The sequence below is a fragment of the Tauraco erythrolophus genome, chromosome 24, assembly GCF_009769465.1.
Source record: "Tauraco erythrolophus isolate bTauEry1 chromosome 24, bTauEry1.pri, whole genome shotgun sequence".
NCBI classification, from domain to species: Eukaryota; Metazoa; Chordata; class Aves; order Musophagiformes; family Musophagidae; genus Tauraco; species Tauraco erythrolophus.
Window position 1 is genome coordinate 8,206,364 of NC_141488.1, and position 15,725 is coordinate 8,222,088.

Genomic DNA, 15,725 nt, shown 5'->3' on the forward strand with positions numbered 1-15,725 from the left:
GCAGATGGGAGGAAGCAGAGAGCCAAGCCATGGATTTCTGCTCGCCTGGAAAAGAGCCCGTCCGTCCCAGGCAGTGGGTCCTGGGCTTGGTGGCTGCCAAGGCCACGCTCGGGGTGCTTGGGGCCACGGTGCCGGGCACCGGGCTGGGCAGCTGCGGAAGGTGGGAGGCAGCAGCTGCCCCTCTGCTGCGGGTGCTGGGCAGGAGGGGCACAGGGGGGAGCTGGGCAGGAGGGGCGCAGTGGGGGCAGCTCGGTGGGAGCCCCTGCGCTGCGAGACAGGAGCAGGGACAGTGCCGGTGCCCGCTGCGGCTCAGGCAGGGTAGAGGGGGAAGGCAGCAGATTGCCTTGTGCCATTTCATGTGGAAGCTGGAAAAACTTGGCTGCAGCGGTGGCAGGGGTGGGACAACAATTGGAGTAGAGAAGAAAAGAAGTTTCTCTGCCAGCCTCCTCCCGGCGTGCGTCGGTGCGTGGTGCAGCCGGATCCCTCCTGTGAACCCTCCAGTTGTGCAACATACCGGAGCTGCTCCTGGTCTCGGCGTTGCCACCTCCTCCTGCCTGCTCACAGCTTCTGGGCAGGGGAGAGCCAGGATCCCCATGCGCGGTGCCCGGAGCGGGAAGTTGAGCCTGTTCAGGTTAAACCGTTTGCCATAGGTGCCATGCGGCAGCAGAGCGGCCCCACGACGCACGTTGGACAGGAACATGACGGCTGGGGATGCGACCGGAGCAGGGAAGGGCTGCAATGGGATGAGAGCAGCAATTAAAGGTTTAGTGAAATAAATGACTTTTGAAAAAAGCTTTTGAGAAATGGAGACGATGACTCCATAAAGCCTCAAACACGCTGCCAGGCGATGCCGCCTTGTTCAGAAACACAAGAACTAACTGCTCCCTCCTGGCTACAGACAAGAGGAATCAGTATTTAGACAATTTATGGGCCACAGAGGGTCAGCGGAGATATGAAATCCTTGGATTCATTGAATTCCCTCATTACCACAACCCCACAGTTGCGATTACAGACTCATGCAGCTCAGCATCCCGCGGGCCGCCAAGCGCTGCCTGTGCACCCACCGCGTGCACTGCCCAGAGCCGTGCCAGCTCCTCTGTGCCACGCCGGGCATCAGCCTCGGGTGTGCTCCGCGGTGACAACATGACACGAGAGGTTCCCAAAATTTGGTACCGGCTGCGGGAGTGTCCCCAGCTGCCGGGCCGGCTGCCACGGGAGCAGCACACGTGTCGGGAAAGCCTACGGTATTCTGTTGTGTGACAGTGAAGGCATTGTCATTCCTTCGGCTCGGGAAGGGAAGCAGCCTCCTCCCCCCACATCAGGCAATTATCGCTGTTTATCTCGAGTTTTAAACTACCGGCTCATAAAAGAAAAGCAACCAAGAGCAGAGAAGCAAGTATGAGCTCTGCGCACCAGAACGTGATGCCAACGCCTGCGCGGCACCGGCCTGGCACCACCAAACCCGCCAGCGGGATGGGGTCTGCCTGGAGGCGGGGAGCAGGGCTCCGGGTGGTGTACCCCTGCCCAGGACCCAAACCTGCTCCTGTCCGTGCGTCTGCAGCAACGTGCTCCAGCGCTGGGGTGGAGGGACAGACCCCGCCAGCCACAGACCTCCACTCCTCCCTGCCACCAGCAGCCTGTGCCTGTTCAAACCAGCCAAGACAGACTAAAGAAATCCAAGCCAGCCACCTACTGCTCCTCCTCGGAAATTCATAGAAGCATCCTTGGCCTGACAAAGAATGGCATGAGAAATACTAGTGATACAATACAGTGGATGCTTTGTTGGAGAAAAAAATCCTAGATCAGGATGAGAAGCACAGTCGAAACTATTTTAGAAGAATATGTCAGATACACTGGCCAGCCATTAAATTTCACAGGTTCAGTTTAAGAACTTCAGAAGATTGCTGGCGTTGCCTGAAAGGGAGAGGAAAATTATAAACACATGCTGGGGGCTCCGAGTGAGCTGCAGGAATCTGGAGGATAATCCTTATTGCTATTCAAGATATAACCGAATAGCCACAATAAAGAATTCCATTCACCTGCCTGGAGAATGACTGGCTGTAACCCTTAATGCCAGCGAGATTAAAAACATTTCTTCACGGTGAATGGATCAGGTATTTTATGACACTGGCAGGTTTGCTCAGACCCCATCCGGCCTTCGCCCCACCAGCCGATGTCCTGTCATGCCACCAGTCTGCAGAGCAAGCCCTGGCACAGGCACCTTCCTCATCCTCACTTAGGAAATAAGCCTGTGCATGCCACGTGCTCAGTGCGTGCCCGGAGCAGAGGCCAACCATGGTGCTGCCGAGCCTGGCAGCCCCAGCCTCCGCCACACTCGCCGTCACATGGGCACAGCTGGAGCTTGCTGCCAGCCGAGCTGCGCAGGGCTGAGCCTGGCACCACCACCTGGCAGGCACAGAGTCTCCAGCTTGCGCCATTTGCCACCCATCCTGTACCCACTTGGAGAAACGCGATGTGCTGCGGTGCCAGCTCCTGCTCCCCAGCGCCCTGGAGGGTGCAGACACAGGGCATGGCGGTGCCCATCACCGTGGAGCAGGGCCTACAGGGCGAGGGGCTGCGGGGAACAGAACACCGCTTCTGCTGGGCTGCTGTGGGAGGGCAGCAGTGGAGATGTTGGCTGTCGTGGGATGCGGAGGAAGCGAGGAGACAGAGTCACGGTGCTTTTGGACATCTGTAGGCACGAAATCAGGCCTTTGGGAAGGCAGAGGGATGCGGGACCCAGGAAGATGGGGTAGTGCTGGCTCCTGGGACACCCTGTCCTGCAGACATTGTCACAAAACCCTCCTGCCCAGCCCCCAGTGCAAGTGATGCTAAACGGCCACAGGGCCAGGGGAGCACCAGGACACAGGATGCTGAGAGCACCAGGATGCAGGATGCTGGGAGTGCCAGGATGCGGGATGCTGGGAGTACCAGGATACAGGATGCTGGGAGCGCCAGGACACGGGATGCTGAGAGCGCTGGGACACAGGATGCTAGGAGTGCCAGGACAAGGGATGCTGTACCAGGGGAGCGCCAGGACACAGCTCTGCAAATGCTCCCAGTAGCCTCGTGGGTCCAAGCTCACTCCTGGGAATACTGGTCCTGACCGAGCAGTGACGTGCGGAAGCGAAGCGCTGGGAGCTCAGGGGTATCCGTGTAGACACAGCGGGAAAGCCAAGGAGCACTGTCTGCAGGGGCTGCGAGCTGGGAGCCTCTGGATCCAAGGAGTTTGTTACTATACTTCAGATTATATAAATAACTCACAGAATAAAACCACATGTGACCACATTCTGTTCTCCATCCCTCAGTGCTCTGCCGACAGCACACAGGCTCTTGCAACACTTGTTTACTAGGGAGACTGTATATAAAGTGAAAATAATTTGCTAGGTCTTATGTTTCCACTTTAATTCTCAGTGTATAAAAAAAACCTGTGAATTTGCTAATGGGCTTTGAAAATGTATTTTTAAAGCTAGGGCAGCATGAGTTGGTGAGTTGTTACAAAGGATTACAGAGAGAACAAGGTTTGCTAGAAAAATTATTCCCTTGAGAAAATCTGTAACAGCTGAAAGGCCAGGGCCTGTTCCTTTCCAAGAAAATAAACACATTTCTGCATCCAAAAATCAAGCTTCATTTCAGGTATGAAGTGAACTTGTTTGTTCTCTAGTGTTTATGTACTTCTCACAGGCTTTGGTGTTTAGTTTGACATGTTTGGAGACCAAACATACACTCACAAATTCCACAAAGGAAGATTCTTTTTGCATCTTTAAAGCACACTTTTGGACAGAGATAAATGGCTACGAGCTTTGGGAACGTTAGAGCCAGATGGTCAGTTGAGATTTCTTTGCATGTTTCTGTATTTCTCTCCAGAGTTGATCTGGCATAAAAAATATTTTTTTAGCTTTTCCTATGACTTGCAGACCTGGGGAAACCTCTGGAGCGGAAGGATTTGTAAATGGTCTGCTCTGAGGGGCCACAAACCTTCGGCTCACTTCTTCTTGGTTGTTAAAAATCTGTGTGCTTTGAATTTTTTGTACCCAGGGCTAATCCAGAGTTTTGATTTGCTGGACTGTTTTGTTACACAATGCCTGTGTCTCAGGGAGCAGCCTGAGATGCAGGGATGGGGGAACCCGGCGTGAGCATCGCACCTCTCCAGGTGGTTAACTGGTATTTCACATTCACAGACTAAATCTCCTGCGAGTTGGTGAACGGACTCTAAAATTCTCCGCAAACATTTGATAATTCTTCCTCCAGCAGCCAGGAATACGGGGTGGGAAGGCAATAAGTGATGTCCAGATTTATAATTTTACAAGTTAATTTTACAAGGTCTCCTGAGGAAGTGCCGTTTTCACACGCTGCCCCGCGTCGATGGGTTGGATCGATGGGTTGGATCGTTGCGGAGGGCTCCCCAGCAGCTGTTTCCCTTTCCCATTGCTCCCGCGTTTCCCGTCCCTGGGAGCCGCGTCCTCCCCTGGCGAGGTGACACGGCGCCTGCAGCTCCGTGCGGGGTCAGATTTTCGGTGGCGATAACCCAGCATATCTCCTGCCTCCAGGCAGTTGTACCATTTCCCCCCTTTCCGTAGCCACCTCTGTGTCTCTTGTGAGCGGTGCTGGGAACGTGCGGGATTTTCTGTGCCGCTTTCACTACAACCCGGCACGACTGCCGATCCGTGAGCACTGGGCTCCTGGGAAAGGAGGAGTTAACTGACCTTGTGGGACGAGGGCTCTCACTGCCACTAGGTTGTCTAAGATGAACGAGCTTCTGAGGATTGCCAACTTCCGAATGAACCAAAGGTGGAACAACAACAGCACCGACCACACCATAATAACCAGCGACCAGTGGCAGGAGCACATATGGAGGCAGCGCGGTTCAGCTGGAAACAAACCCCGGAGGTGTCGGGGCTGCGGATAAGGACTGTGCTGGCAGCGGGAAGGTGGAAAAGATGAAATTCTGGATGCTGAGGAAACAAACGACGCTGCCAGCCTGGACGTGCGTGTGAGCCCTGCTTCCCTGTTCCAGCCTGAGGACGCCGAAACGCCGCACTCGCGTTGACTAACAGATGCTGGCTGCTCTCGGAACAGCCATCCCGGGTTGTTGCAAAACAGCTGCCGGCTGCACGATCCCATCAGGGACACATCTCCAGGCGGGGACTGGGCTCCTTTCAACCCAGTGCAGGAGCTCGGGTGAGAAAGAGTGGAGAAAACGAGAAAACCAGGCGCAGGGTTTGACTTGGGGGACTATGGAAAGGCTGCCCACCCCCGGGACCCTGCAGAAGCTGAGACACGCACAGCGTCCGCAAGCAGTGGCCAGGCAGGGACAGAGGGCAGCTCCTGTGAGCACACTCGGTGGGCAGTGCCGACCGCATCCTGGCACGGCGGGAAGATTCCTCCCCAGGGAACAGGGTTTATAAAATCCTTCCTGCAAGGGAGGGTGATTTCCTGGCTGGGAACTGTGCACAGGCTGCGCCCTGTCCCCTGCTCCTGTCAGATGTGGTGGGGTCACCACGGGGCACCACGCTGCCCTGCCCTTCCACAGCATCACTGCTGGCCCTCCGCCGGGTCCTGGGGCACAGAGGAACAGAGGGGACTCGCTGTGGCATCAGCCTTCACCCCGAGCAGCTTTCGGAGACCCACGCGGCAGCAGACCCGTTCAGAGCGTTGTCCATAACCTTGCAAACCGCTCCGGTGAGCCGGGGCAGCGACGCTCGTATGGAGGAGCAACAGTGAAGTTCAAACATCTGGTTCTGTGAATTCCTATATTGTAATAAAATAAGTCTTCCCACAGATTTCACGTCATCTTTGTCTGGGCACCACTGAACTGTGGAGGGAGAAACTTTTTTGTGGTTTTCAGAGGAACAAAGAGGCAATATGCATCTGGTGAGGTGTCCTGGCAGCCTCCCGCGCCCTGAGCCTGCATCTTGCGCTGGCGCCACGGCCCCGTGTCCCGAGACGATAACTGCCTGACCCGCAGCATCCCGAACGGCAGAGCCTCGGGGGGACCGTGGTCGCCAGGGCCCGGGGAGCACGAGGTCACCTCGCTGCAGCCCACAGACCAAGGACAGCAGCCCCCGAACAGAAAGAGGCACCAAGAAAATGCCTGCAGTTTGGATCCCACCTTTTTGGCCCCTGTTCAAATGAAAGGGCAACAAAGAACATACAACCAACTGCTTAGAAACTCACAGTCTTAACAAAGTCCAGAAAGGGCCCTTCCCTGCGGCTCCTGCGGTCCCCTGCGGATCGCGGGCTCCAGCCCCTCCCTGGGCAGGGCTGCGGGCACCGTGCCGGGGGCCGGCAGCGCCAGACTGGCGTGTCCGGGTACATGGAGCTCTGTGCACCTCCTCTGCGGGCATTGCTGCCTCAGCAGCATGACTGATTTCTCAGCCAGACGCTCCTCAGGAAGGGAGAGCTCACTCGGTGGTCCCGGGGGAGCCGGGAGCATCTGCTGACTTTGGTGGCGGGAGGGATGTGCTGATCCGGACGGTGATGCTCAGCCTCCCGTTGCCAGCGCCTGTCTCCGCACATGAGAGGACAACTGCTGGGTCTCCCCAGAGCTGCCAGACGGCAGCTGCCTCCAGGCCTTGTCCAGGTGCTTGTCTGTTTGGAAAAGCTCTCCCTGCAAAATACAGATCTGCTGGAACAGGTGGTTCGGCAGAGGGAGCGGGCACAGAAACCTGCTGGGAATGAATACTGCAAAGCTGGAGAAAGCTGGATGGGATCGTGTTTTGCATTAAGCATGGGATGGTCTTTATTCCCTGAGAGCAGATCAGAGCCGTGCGTTCCCATCTTGGGCAGCATCTCCTGGGCTCCTCCTGCACTGCTGCTGCAACGTGACTGCTCAGGTGCTGTTTGCCTTTGAGCGTTGCCTCCGGCCGCTGTGCCACAGGCGTGCTGGAGCTGGCCAGCAGGCTGTCCAGCCTGCCCGGCATCCTTTGGGGACAAAGGACTCTCCAGCATCAACAGAATTGCAAAGAGAGTCCCCTTCCCCTTCTCCTGGCCAATTCTCAGTAACGCAGCCTGCAACACATCGCACCCGCTTGGTTTGCTCGGAGGCGGGTGCGTTCGAGAGACCCCGGGCTTGTCTGAGTCTACCACTTAGGCAGCGCAGAAAGGCCCACAAATCCGTGGGAAGTCGGGGGCATGTGGCTGCAGCCACCCTTCGGGGATGATAAACGGCCGACGGGGAACGCAACGGGAAAGGTGAACTCGGCTGTAAAAGCCTGCAGACACAGTGGGTTCCAGGGAACCTGAGCGTTTCAGGGAGGGGAACGTGACCCCCACCCCGAGCCGAGCCTTGCCCCCCCCGGGGCTCCCTGCCCCTATTGCCTGGTACTCGCTCGCGCACGTCCCACCGATGAGAGCAGGGAGATCATAACCGCAAATCTTCAGGAGCCATTTTTCAGCCGGAGTAGATTCCATTCAGTCCACAGACTTATCAGTCTGTTTGGGAAAAGGGATTTCATTCCTTCACTTCTTTTTGTCAGGATGGATTTACTGATCCCAGACATGTTCCTCACACTTTCTTTGGGGCTTAATATGCATCATTTACATTGCGGAGCTGTCACCAGCCCGTCTGAGCTGCGCAGGCAGGCAGGCAACGCGTTTCCCTTGCCCTGTTGCTCCCTCTGCCAGATGTGGAGCTGTGAGGATAAAGCAGCTGGGAGACCCCTTGATAGATACGATTTGCCTTTTTGGGGGTTGCTGCTTATTCCCCTGCGTGCAGGGGCCAGGCAGGCTCAGCACAGGTGGATGTCCTCAGCTGCGTTCCCAGGAACAAGTCACCTGTAACACGCGGTTCCGTGGGAGGTAATTCGATTTTCCCATTAAGGGATCCAAGTGATGGCTCTTGGGCCCGGCACAAGCTTCATGTGCATCTTTACTGAAGATCCCCCCATGCCAACAGTGTTCTCCAGATAGATCATGTCTACATGCCATCTAAGTGTGCTCTCCTGAATGACTGGAGTTATGGAAGTTCCAAGCCATCAGAGAGGGTGCTTACAAAACCAAGGGTGGCATCTAACATACAAAGAAAAAGAGCGGATGATGGGGGCGGGAGGGACACGAGGCTCTTGACGTCCTCCTAGGAGAGCTAAGAAGCAACCAAGGCCAATGACCCCCCTGCCGTCAAGGGTGGCCTCTCCACTCTCGCTCCACGATGAGGGACCTGCTCTCCCATCCTCTCCGGCACCGGCTGACGGAGCCAGGAAACGCTTCCAGGGCCGCGCTCCCAGACGTGGGTGTTTGACACCTGTTTCAGTCTGTGAAAGACTGATCATTTTTCTAGGCTGGCCATAACTCGATGTCTAATTTTAGCCGCCCAGCTCTGCAGTGGGCTCCTGGCCTTCAGGCTGTTGGCAGTGGCTCGTGGCAGCGCCTCGCTCAGCCGGCAGTGCCGCAGCAGCCACGCCAGCAGCCCGCCCTCACCAGCGGGTGCCCCAGTCCTGATGTTACGACTGTACCCAAGGCAGGTGTGTAGGAAGCACTCTGCTGCTGGCACAGCTGCCTGCCTCGGGGCTGGCAGGGATGAGATGCTTCTGTTGGTTGTTTCCTATGAGAAAAGCTTCCTCTGCTTCTCCAGGAGCCGTTTGTGCGGCTGAGATTGTCCCTGCTCCTGGCTGTCCCTGCTCCGAGCTGTCCCTGCTCCCGGCTGTCCCTCCTCGTGCACCTTCGCCCCGAGCAGCACCCTCACCCATTCCGGGCCACCTTCTGTCCTTCCCAGCCCCCAGCCGTGTGATTCAACGGGATCTGCCTCCCCACCCTGCACCCAGCACAAGGAACACAGAGAGATCCCAAACCCCTCCTGCTCCAGAGCCACTTTCCACCCAAAAGGAGTCTGCAGTTTCACCCAGGTCCTCAGGATCTGAGCTGCTGACCCCTGGGAGCTCTGGAAGCAAAAGGAACAGCGGCTTTAGCATGATAGATCCCTGATGATAGCACAGGAGGGGAAACACAGGCAGGATTTACATTCTGTCCCTTATGGATGGTTTGGCTGATGTATTAAAAGCTGGATGGAGCATAAAAATGGAATTTATTCAAATTAAATGGTTGCAAATGTCATACTACATTGAGCCAGAAAGTTCTCCTACACGCAACAAACAGAATTTATGCTTCTAGAAAGCATGCAATTTTACCTGCTACTGCCTATGAAGGACGTTCTTGTCCTAGACTTCTGATTTCAAAAATAAAGAACAAACAGCACCATCTTCTCAGGGTGCCAAGATCTATCCAGAAAGATTTCAGAAAAGCAGCATATACTTTTTCAATTAGCCGAATGAACGCTGTTTCTTTCCAGGTGAATAGCAAAATTACCTGCAGATGTGACTCTAACAGCCGTTGTTAGCATTTAACATTTGCCCTGCAGCTCAAAATCACTAACTCATGGACTGGGAGGAAAATCAGGCTGGTGACTCGCTGGTGCTGACACCAGCATGCCTCAAGAGGAACAGACTGAACTGGGGAGCATCTCCCCGCTGAAGGGCAGACCCTTCTGAGGCTTTTTGAGTGAGACCCCAGAGCCTCGGGCACCTGGGAGGAGGTGACACATCCGTGGGCAGAGGCAGGAATCCTCTTACCCTGCCCTTCTTTGGACAAGGTCTTCTCCAGCCCCGGCAGATGCTCTGCAGGAGCCAGCTCTCATTTCTGGGGATTTCTGGAGCAGCCCTGCGGCCCCACTGCGGCTACGGCCCCCATCCAGTACCTGCTTATTTTAAGCACATGACTGGTCTGACTCAAGATAACGGAATTGTCTTTCTGCCTGCTGTTAAATATACATTAAAGTTGAGCATGTTTGGCCTGGGTCATGGTGCTCAGCACCTTGCGGGTCTGCGCTCGCCGTGGGAGGCACGGGCCAGGCTCTCGGTGGACACTCGGGCACCCGGCAGCTGTCATCACACGTTGCTGTACATGCAGAGCCTGTTTAAATCAATGGCTTGTAAATGCAAAGCTCCATCTCCAGTTACTGCTCCTCTGCATCTGCCAGTCCCCCACTCTACATGAGAGATGTTTCAAATGATAGCATTTGTCTTTAATAAACGGTCACTCCATAAAATGCCTCCTATGGGAAACCTGGGCTTTATAAGTAAAACCTGATGTTTCCATTTCATTATAACGCATTTGCTCTGGGATGGATCCCAACTCATCCTCTGTTTAATATCAGCCTAAGGTGTGCAGTGGGTTTGTATTACTGTTTATGAAATTCATATAGCTGGGCTTAATCTGGTTCAGATCCCACAGCTGTGTCTGTATCTGCATCAGCTCGACCCGAATCAGGGATGTTCAGGCATCACCAACATTCAGGAGATAAGGAGCAAAGCTCCTTCCACAGCCACAGAAAGTCTGACTGTAGATCAGAGGATCTTTAGCCAAATGTTTGCCTCAGAATACCTTCTGGGATGTGCTTTATTTTTAAGGCCAAATCTGTCTGTTCTCGTTCCATCTGTTGGAGTTTTTAACTATTCTCCTTATAATTGCCAACAGACAATGTGAATTGCAATTAGCTAATTGCTTGCTAACTTTCCGTTCTAATAATAGTCATGTTCCAGGGTTATACAAGCTCGGAGGCTGCTGCTGTTCCCTTGCAACTGGCAATAATAAATAATACCGTATTCCCTCAGCATTGCCCTTTCTTCCAAGTCTCGTCCCCGTGCAAATTGCTCCAGCATGCACTAACCCCTGACGGGATGGCAGAGGCAGCAGCAGCGTTTATTTGGAGTTCCTGGCACCGGGGGTGCTCGGCACTCGCACGGCCATGTGGCACCGGGAGGCCGCGACTCCCGTGCGGCACTTGTCCCCTCTGCACGGCCGTGGCAGCGGGTCTGGGAGGTGCCTCTGGACAGGGCTGGGCAGTGGGACCAGTGCTCCGCATCCTGGAGATCCAGCCCTCCTGTCGATGTGTTTGGTTTCGTTTTTTTGGGGTTTTGTTTGGTTTTTTGCTTCCCCTTCACAGGATCAGATGTGGCCCTGGCCCCTGCAGTGACATGTTTTATCACCAGTAGCTTCAGTAATGTCAGCACAGACCTAACCCGGAGCCCGGGCAAACACGCGCCCCGGCGGCAGCACGAGCCGTGCAGCGTCACTGCCGCAGCGACGAGGGGGCCCTGGGCGCCAGCGGCTGCGGGGTGAGGAGGGGTCCGGCGAGGTGCCAGGGCAGGGGGGGCAGGGAGCTCCCTTCCACACTGGTGAACTTCTCCGCACCCCTCTCCGGGCTTTCTCATCTCCAGCTTGTTACTGCTGCGCAGATGCGGCTAATTGAGAAGCAAAGCAACAGCCTGATCCAGCGAAGCGGAGGCCAACGAAATGAGCAACAGCATTCCCTGGCGCGCGAGGAACTACTGAACACAGACCTGCCAGCGAGCTGACATCTCCGGAGCTTACAGACTAATCTTATTAAACTCCACCAAAAAGCCTTTCAGAGTCGGGGGAGTCGTGTCCAGCAAAAGCTGGTCTGGATTATTCGCCGTGTGCCTCTGGGGTTTTTCCAGACGGCTGACTCCGCGCGCGGGCAGGCGACGCGGCCCCCCGGCTGCCGGGCACGCCGCGGTGCCGGGAGCCCAAAGCCGACGCTCCCGGGGGCTCAGCCCACCTGATGCCCGGACTCCCACAGAGGGCACTGACACAACTGGCAGCTCGTTCTCAGGTTCCTCATTAATGGAGCTGTTGTGTCGCTGCCTCAGATGCCCTCCCAGCTCCCTGCTCCAGACGGATCGGCTGCAGGCTCCCGGCTCCAGAAGTGCTTTGGATTGCTTTTCCTTTGGGCACAATTGTCTGGACTTTTCCATCCCTTGCTTCTCCCCTCCCCTGCTCCCGACCTCTGACTCACGGGTAGATTTTTTGAGTTTAAAAGCACTCCGTGTGCAAGCCACACTCCACAGCCCCGTCTGCCTCCTCCCCGCTGGCACAACCTGCTCGCGCCCTTTCCCAGGGCTTGGGCAGAGAGGTGCCAAGCCCCACGGTCAAACCAAGCTCTGCACAACAACACGGAGGTTTCTTGAGGGTCTGTGTAGGGAACTGGCCTGGACAACTCTGGGTGCCTCTTTCTGCACTTTCCCCTGCCTCGAGCTCGGTGCCAGCAGGTATTTCCTTTGCCATTCCTGATGGGTCAGCCCTTGGTTTTCTGTTTTGCTTTCAAGATCAGCTCTGTTTGACCTTCCTGGTCATTCCAGTTTCTCCATGAGGAGAGGGAGATGGTGGAACCCACTTTTGAGAGCCACATTTATAGAAGCAGAACTAATGATAGTATTTTATTTCTCAGACACTCAAAGCAATAAAAATCGTAGGGTTTATTCCAGAATCACGATTCCTCTTGCATTACAGGGGAGCCGCCCTTTCGTTCCCAAAGCAGGGATGTGATGTTCTCTGGCAGTGACAGCAAGAAACCAGACCGCGGTCGCTGCGGTCCTCTCCCCGCAGCTCAGGTGCACAAGGCTCTGCGTGCTCAAACGTGCTCAAAGGACACCATGAGCTGGAGGAATTCAGCCAAAGGAACAGCTTTGCTCACTTCTGCTCTGGCTGCTTCTGCAAATGTTTTTCCTCAGCACTGGTTGATGGGTTTCAGACTGAGGGAACATTAGGAAACGACAGGGAGAGGGCTGTGACACACCGTGCGCGGTGCCAAGGAACGGCGGTGACGCACGGCAGCTGCTGCGCGGAGCCACCTCCACGGGGCCCACCGCCCTCCCCCAGCTGTCCCCATGCCACGCTGCCAGTGCCAGTGCAGCTTCTCTGCTCCCATCAGAAGCTGGGGATGGCCGCCGGCTGCTCCACGCCTCCCACGGATGTGGCACGGGCCAGGGCCGTGCCACAAGGATGGGCAGCAGGATCTGTGGCATCTCCAGAAACGCCGCTGAGGGCAGGCCAGGGGATGGCAGGAACGCTGTCTGGGGCTGGCAGCTGCACAGCACAGCTGTTCCCGGGGCCGACGGCACGTTGTAGGGAACAGCGTTGCCACGGAGCGCAGCGGCATGCCAGGGCCCCAGCTCGGTGTCACTGCACCACGCGGCCATCGCAGGGGGAGCATCCCTTCTGCTCTGCCATAGGAGTTCCTCCCAGCAGCCGCTGCCAGATGCTCTTGGAAATGAGGCCGTGAGATTCGACCAGCTTGAATTCATCTCCTAACCTCAGGAGAAAAGGGAAAAGGTCCTATTGTGCTTAGTGCAGAGCCGAATCTGGTCCCTGGCTGACAAGTGGCTATGGACTACACACAAAAATGCTCTAAAGCTGACTGCACCAAATGTTTCTTCTCCACCTAACACAGTTGTTTGGGATTCGGTTAGAAACAAAACTGCATCTTGTAGTTTTTAATAAAGCTCTTGGCGAACAGTTCAAACACTGGAGGGGAAGCGGGAGAGAGAGGTTGAATTTATGGGAGTGGGAGGAGATCATTTGCTTTCTTAGGAATTGGAAAAGATTAACAGTGTGCAAAGGCTCTTGGATTCATTCCTCACATAGTGGAATGGTTAGGAGACTTACCGGCTCGATGGTCTTCATCCTGCCTTCCCCAGGTGGGCTGGAGATGGTTGGCACCGCGGAGAAAAGGGACAGGGAGCCGCGAGGAAAGCGGCTGTGGGACGCTGGGACGGAGGAGCACCGGAGCTCGCAGAGGCTTTGCTGTGAAAATACAGAGCGAGTTGGTGTTTCTGTAAGCACTGCTTGTGCGGGAAGGCAACGGCGACTGCGGAGCTGGCGGGAGCACGGGACAACAAAGCAGGTTCATTGGACCAGCACACGCCCGTTCCTGGACCCCAGACTGCTGAGGGCACAAAACCGTTCCATAACAGGAATCTCAACTCAGGGAAGGTCTCTCTCCTACCACCAGCATTTTGCAATCAATACATAACATGCCAAGTTGGATCCCCAAGCCAGGAAAAAATGGAAGGAAGAAGACAGGAATTTCCCGAGTCCCACCGAACAGCCCCAAAACCACCACAAGCCTCGACGCACATGAGTGCGGCGGGGAAGGAAGAAACGCCGCTGGATGCACATGGGAAACCGCAGGACGTGACTTCAAGACAAGCCAGAGGCTGTGTCGGAGCGACAGTCTCCAGGATTGTAAACTGGTTCAGGCATTGCTTCCAGTCCCACAAATCCCATCCTCCCACTGGACCTTGGGACGACAGACAGCCCTTTTCCCCAGAGGCCGATGCCAAACACGGCCTTTATGGACAAACCATGAGGCTGTGAGCAGCTTGACATACTCAACATCAAAGACAGGACGCACAGGTCAGCCGGAGAGCGTGAGCAAGAGGAGTCACTGACCGTATCCCCTGCCTGAAGTAATAGTCATCTCCCCAAAACCAAAGTTATGCTGGAAACTAGATGAGAGGATGGGCACGGAAACTTGCTTTCCGTTGTTGGGTCACCGTCGGAGGAACATCGGACAGATCTCCTAATTTCTCCATGCTGCTGCAGCTGGGGAATTGCAGGCCAACAGCCCTGTCCCTTGGCCGGGCACAAGCGCAGTACCGAGCGCTTTCGGAACGTCGTAGACAGCCGTGGAGCACAGTCAGCTGTGAAAAACAAAACTCCTGTGCTGGTGATGAGTGTCTGTTGTGCTCCAAGGGGGGGGCAAAGGCTGCAGTGGTGCTTCACTGCAATTTGAGGTCACAACGACTTCTCAGAAGGCCACGGTTAGTCTTATTTTTCAAATAATATTAGGAAATATAATGTTTGCTCCGTCTGAGAACGAATGACGAACTTGAGCAGAACTGCTAAACATAAAAGTTCCTGGACATCTGGAAAGGATTAGTCAGGAAGGTGCTTGGGACAAGGAGTTCAGGCAAGTTCAAGAGACACCTACTGCAGATTTGTTTCCACAGAAGGAGGGAGGAGGAGTGAAAGGGTTGAGGGGAAAAGCAGGAAGGGAGGATTGAAATCAAACCTCCGCAGGACTGGCAGAGAAGGCGAGCGACGAGAACAGCCTGCGTTCTGCAGACGTGAGGGGCACAACAGGCGGCCCAGAGGGTCTGCTGGAATAGAAGGGGCTGGGGCAGGAACAAGGGATAAACGTGGTGGCAAAGAGCCAAAGCACCTCTTGTGCCCACCCTTACAAGGGCAGACAACGGGCCTCGCGCTGAGCACGTCCGCACTGCGGGAAAGCGCATCCTGTTCTCGGCCAGATGTGTCCCCGCTCAAGGCACATCCACAGGGTCAGCGGATTTGGCTCCCCTCGGAGCTCACCAACAACTCAACAGGGCAAACGCTGTGACAAAGTCAAGAGCACCAGAGAAACACTGAGGTGTGGACAGCTCAGCGCCAGGAACGGAGCTACACGTCAATTAATGCAGACGGGAGAATGAGCGCTCTGTTCGTGAGCGGATAAAGTGCTCACGCAGCCTCTCGGGCCCTGCAAAATCACAAAGGAGTTCTGCTTCGGGCCAAGATGAAAGTCTCAGAGAATGAGCATGAAAACCACAGGGGCTTGTGAAACCCACGCTTGGTTTATTAAATGACTCACGAAGCTTTTTATCACATATTTCTGCCTCCAACTCACTTTACACTTAAATGCAGGTGCCAAATCCTTTGTCTTTTTCCTAACTGTGGACTCTTGTAGTAAATTCAATATTTAAATCTGTTTGAAATCCATGAGCTTATGCTGAAGCAAAGATTCTGGGTTTCTTTTCAAAGTCTAGAGTTACCCACAGCAGGTCCTCATTTCTGAAGCAGAACTGTGCAGAGACACTGCTGCATCAGAAGCTGACTTTCACCCTACATGAAAAAACAAACTCACCAGATAG